The sequence below is a fragment of the Podarcis filfolensis genome, assembly GCF_964270895.1.
Source record: "Podarcis filfolensis genome assembly, chromosome: 1".
NCBI lineage: Eukaryota > Metazoa > Chordata > Lepidosauria > Squamata > Lacertidae > Podarcis > Podarcis filfolensis.
This window is the reverse complement of record NC_139604.1, coordinates 57,312,038-57,318,037: the sequence shown is the minus strand read 5'-3', so window position 1 is coordinate 57,318,037 and position 6,000 is coordinate 57,312,038.

The window sequence follows — 6,000 nt, the reverse complement described above, 5'->3', positions numbered from 1 at the left end:
TTGGTCCTAGAACAATGCAGCAGTATGATTGGTTGGCACGAACACAAGGGGTGCCTGTTATGGGGAAGCAGGGTCGTTGTTCCCCAGCCCCTCCGCAAAAGGGTCCTCAAAACCCTACACGAGACACACCCAGGGGTAGTAAGAATGAAGGCCCTTGCCAGGAGTTATATGTGGTGGCTGGGGATCGACGGAGAGATAGAGGCCTGGGTCAAACACTGCCAGGCCTGCCAAGAATCCCGCTCAGATCCCCCAAGGGCCCCAGTCCAGTCCTGGCAGTCCACCCGAGCACCATGGTCACGCCTGCATGTGGACTTCGCTGGCCCCTTTCAGGGGAAAACATTCTTCATAGTGGTGGACTCCTACACCAAATAGCTGGAAGTCGCACTGGTACCGTGCACTTCTATGTCCGCAGCCATCCGGGTACTACGCAGGCTGTTTGCAACCCACGGGCTCCCGGACACTCTCGTCTCAGACAACGGGACTGCATTTATGTCAGGAGAATTCCAAACCTTCACAGCGCAGAACGCCATCCGCCACATCCGTTCGGCGCCATTCCACCCTGCCACCAATGGCCAAGCAGAACGCATGGTGCGGACCACCAAGGACACCCTTCGCCGCATGATGCAAGGGGATTGGGAGTACCACCTTGCCACATTCCTTCTAGCACAGCACAGCACCCCCAGCTCAACGACTGGCCGGAGCCCCGCTGAACTACTAATGGGTCGGCGCCTTGCAATCAGATTGGACCGCCTTCACCCCGATAGAGCTCAGGATGAGGTAGTGGTGGGGGAAGGCAGGAACCCCCGGACCTTCAAGGCCCAGGACCCAGTGTACGCAAAGAATTTTGAGGCAGGCCCTGCATGGGTACCCGCCAGAGTCACCAGGGTCACTGGCCCGGTGTCGTACGAGGTGCTAACAGATGGGGGGCAATGCTGGCACCGCCACTGCGACCAGATACGGCGATGATTCCCGGGAGAAAACCAGGAGGAGGAGGACAGGTCAGAGGAGTCCCAAGGGAACAGTGGGGCAGTGAGGCCCATAGAGCAGCAGGGGCAAGCAGGAGAGGCAGAATCAGAAAATACAGAGGGGACCCGTGAGGCCGAAAGGACACCGGAACCAGAACCACGACTGAGCGAGCCAGTTGCGCCAGACCAAACAGTCTTATCACAGCCAGCATCCTTGGAACACGAGCCAGAACCTGAACCCCGGACCAGGGAACACCCCAGGCCGCAACGCACACGTAGGCCGCCGGCGTACCTTGAGGACTATGAATGCGACCTCCCGGGCAGGACTGGAACTTAGAGGGGAGGGGTGTTATGTACTGAGTTGAATAGGATCCAAACTGCAGCAGTCTGATTGGTCCTAGAACAATAGGATCCAAAAGGCAGCAGTCTGATTGGTCCTAGAACAATAGGATTCAGAATGCAGCAGTCTGATTGATCCTAGAACAATGCAGCAGTATGATTGGTTGGCAGGAACCACCCAATCATGCTCCAGATAGAAGTGAATCCACAACCTGATTGGCTTACAGTAGAATTCCGGAATTAGCCAATCATGTGCAGCCCATTGTGTAAATAATGTATATAAAGCAGATACTTTGAGGGGACATTCATTCATTCCTCCTCACCACTATGAGCTGAATAAAGAGCATGAAATCACTTTGCGACTCTGAGTATATTTCAGTTCTTCATCTTGTAAATGTAAAGACAGAGCCCTTATTGCTCTGTGGTTGGCATTGGTTCTGTCTTGACTGGAGTTGTATGGGAATGATTCTTGGGAGACTTCCGGAGGCGGCGCCTCCGACAATGGCGGATTCCCTCTAACTTAGAGGGAGACAGCTCCGTGGAAATTGGGTCCTACCGCTGCGGCGAAGCGGGGACCTTTTAAAAACCGCAGGCGGAAGAAGCCTGCGGACCTGGGACTCGGCGGGCACCGTTTGCGCCCCCCCGTTTGGCAAAGGAACCCTATAAAGGGCTCCGGAGGGAGACGGGGGTTGGTGTGGTGCTGAGAGTCAATCGCTATCTCTGCGGAGCGAAGCTGCACAGCTGTTGTCGGAGAGCGCTGTCCTTCTTCCTATGATAATTCGGATTCTAAACAACAACCCGTGAGTAGGACAATTGAAAATTTTGCATTAAAATACAGCCTGGAATTTGACCTGAAACGGGAAGGTGTAAAAAGGAAGTCCACCTCCCGTCCTTTGTATAAAGATCAAAGCAAAGATTTTACAAGCTAAAAGCCGGGAAAACAGATAGCCTGAAGGTTCCTGCACTTTTAACCATCAAAACCCCCCTTGACAGCAGGAGGAAAGGGGGGGGAAATTTGACTTTTTAAGCCTGCAGTGAGAGAGTTAAGAAAATAAGTTTCCACTGTCCCTAACCTGGGGACGGAATGACAGGAAAGAAACGGTCGGTGATATTTACAATTTGAAAATAGAAAAATTGATATATAGAACTGGAAAAGGGAAAAATAATTCCAAAGCCGCTTTCTGCCTGTTTGTTTTATATTGAAAGGAAATAAAGTATCTGGAAACCGAAAGGAATTTTTCCTTGTTGGATACAATTTAAAGATGGATGCCAAAAAGTAACTACACCCCCTAGAGGAAGCCAGCCAGTGTGTCTGTTTTTCAGTTATAAAGAGAACATTGTATCAGGGAAAACTAGACCGTGGGACCAGCTCCCTGACCTTGACAGAAATGAATAGAGAGGAAGTCTTATCTGCTCTGAACAAAATATATGATGGGCTGCGACAGCTGGAGGAGAAAATGATTTTGATGAATCAAAAGAGGGACAATACAGCAGCTAAAGTCAGTAAAGAGGCGCCAATGGAAAATGCAGCTACAGAAACTGTACAACAATCTATGCAGGAGACAGATTCAATAGGGCAGCTGCAAGGTCAGAGAAAGATGGATGGGATTGTGAGTGTATTCCAAAAGACACAGAGAACGCAATACTGGAGGATGGAATTTGGAGGACACTGGCCAAATTTTGGAGTTAAGAAAATTTTTATCTTTGGTGGGACTGTGAAACGAGTGGAAGAATTTTTTCAGAGCAATTACTCTTTGGATTACAAACTAAACACTGGGGAGTGCAACACCGGGGAATTGGACAATTGGAGAAAAGGAAATGAAGAATGTTACTGTACGGAATTACCCGGTGATTGGACCCCCAAGGAGAAAGAGAAGGAAAGGCGAAAGAACTCAACAGGGATCAAGGATGTATGTAACTACAAACAGGAACAAGAAAACTCGCAGAAGGGGCTTGGAAATGATTTGAGAGCCTCAGACATTAGGACACCTGACTGATAAGGATATAATGATATATGGACTGACATTGCCGTGAACCAGGAAAAGGGGCGCTGGACTAACCTAGAATGAGAAATGTCTTGTGTAATTAACCTATATTTATGGAATTAGTTCAATACTAATGAAATATTAAAAGATGTTGGAAAGGATGTAATTGGCTTTAGCAAAATTTAGCCTAAATTTTGAAAGTTTAATGATTTGAGGACAAGATAAAATTAATGAAATTATTGTAAAAAAGAAGTGGTTTGAGTAATAAGGTGAAATAAGAATTGGTAAGAACGGTTTGATTATAAATGAAAATATGAGGATATTATATGGGGATATATAATCAAGGGTAAGATAAGAGGTATGAATTTGCTGAACATATCGTTAATTGGAATACAAAGAGGGAGGTGGGAGGGAGTCAGGAAAATAAGTTAAAAAGGGAAAAATGGTGAGAAATTGAAAAGAGAGATTTTTGATTTTCTTGTTTTTTCTTCTTGTTTTGTTTTTCTTCTTTATGTTTTTTCTATGTTTTTTGTGTTGAATTTATTGTTTAAGATTTTGTAAACTTTTTTTCTGTTTTGTTAAAATCCAATAAAATATCATTATAAAAAAAAAGGAATGATTCTTGGAGTAAGATTGATTGAAGGTATTTCAGTCATCTTTAATCTATTTCATTGTGCAACATAAGCTCATAATCAACCCACACCCCACAGTCCTTTCCAGAGTAAACTGCAATAAATCAGATTCTACAGACCTACTTATTGAATTCTGAGAACCATATCTCACGCTATAGGGAATATTTATTTCAAATCCCATCCTTGGCAGCAAAATTAAAAGCATAGGAATGAGGCTGTAAAACCTTGTTTAGAGCAAGTCCAGCTATGAAGTAAGCTGGCTCCCCTTTCCAGCAACTTGGAAAGTAAGTTTAAAAATAAGTTTTACAGTGGTACCTCAGGTTACATACACTTCAGGTTACATAAGCTTCAGGTTACAGACTCCGCTAACCCAGAAATAGTGCTTCAGGTTAAGAACTTTGCTTCAGGATGAGAACAGAAATCGTGCTCCGGTGGCGCGGCAGCAGCTGGAGGCCCCATTAGCTAAAGTGGTGCTTCAGGTTAAGAACAGTTTCAGGTTAAGAACGGACCTCCGGAACGAATTAAGTACTTAACCCGAGGTACCACTGTACTTACTTTATAATCATGCATTGGTTCAAAGGAAAGGCATCAATGAAAACCATGCTGGCAAAAAGCCTTACATTTACAATATAACCAGCTTCAAGCATGTGCCTAAAGCTGGAGTGAGCGGAAGCACGTCTGAATCCAACACTAGTTGAAGAAAGAAAGGGAAGGAGAAACAGAAAGTACTATATCTCCTTCCTCTCTGGGAGAGGAGGGAAAATAACATCATACAGAGCCCTCTCTACCAATTGTATTTCTATGGTCTGAGTCTTTTTTCTTCTTCTTTGGCGATCACTCGTAGCCGAGTAAGATTGTCTTCCATAAACATGGTTTTAACAGTGAGTCCGTAAGTGACTGTGGATGCCAATTCTGGATCCACAAGTCTTTCCACAGTGGGGACATAGGTTTCCAGGTGGGAGTTGATCACAGTGAAGGTTTGCCAAGTGTGCCTTCCTCTTAGCGCATTTCTCCCTTTCGTCCTGAGTTTGAGCGTCTTCAAAGCCCATGACACCTTTTGTAAAGGCTGTTCTCCAGTTGGAGTGCTCGCAGGCCAGTGTTTCCCAATTGTCGGTGTTTATACTACATTTTTTAAAGATTTGCCTTGAGAGGGTCTTTAAACTTTTTTTGTTGACCACCAGCATTACGCTTTCCATTTTTAAGTTTGGAATACTGTAGAGTAGTTGCTTTGGAAGACAATAATCAGGCATTTGCACAACATGACCAGTCCAACGAAGTTGATGTTGAAGAATCATTGCTTCGACACTGGTGATCTTTGCTTCTTCCAGTACATTGGCATTAGTTTGCCTGTCTTCCCAAATGACATGTAATTTTTTTCCGGAGATACTGTTGATGGAATCTTTTGAGGAGTTGGAGATGGCGTTTATAAGTGGCCCATGTTTCACACGCATACAGTAAGGTTGGTAGTACAATAGCTTTGTAAACAAGCATTTTGGTTTCCCTGCGAATTTCCCAGTCCTCAAACACTCTGCACTTCAATCGGGAGAAAGCTGTGCTCACAGAGCTCAGGCAATGCTGGATTTCGGCATCAATGTCAGCCCTTGTGGAAAGATAACTGCCCAGGTAGGAGAAGTGATCAACATTTTCCAAAGTTGCACCATTGAGTTGGATTTGTGGTGTTGAGAACAAACAACCATTTATATTTGCTTTGAGGGTATGCATTTTTATTATAAAGAATTATTAAAAATATATAATGTGTACCATTTAAAAAGTTAAGCCTGTGGAGTTACACAATTTATCGCAAAGGTGATGTGTAATAAGTATTAATACAAGCAATCTGTAAAGTTATGGGAAGGGGGGGCGGTCTGGAAGCATGCAACCAACAGCGCAAATAGCTAGGAGTGTAATTTTTTTGTTAGTAGAGAATGATGCAAATTTCACATTAAAAAGTACATAAGAATACGTAGAACAAAAAAAGAGCTAGCTGTGGAATGGCCGTTGTTGGCAGGCTGTCCAGGCAAAAGGTAAACCTTGCTTTGATTTCCCCGACAGACTGGCTTTCCTGTTTCTCAAGTCAGT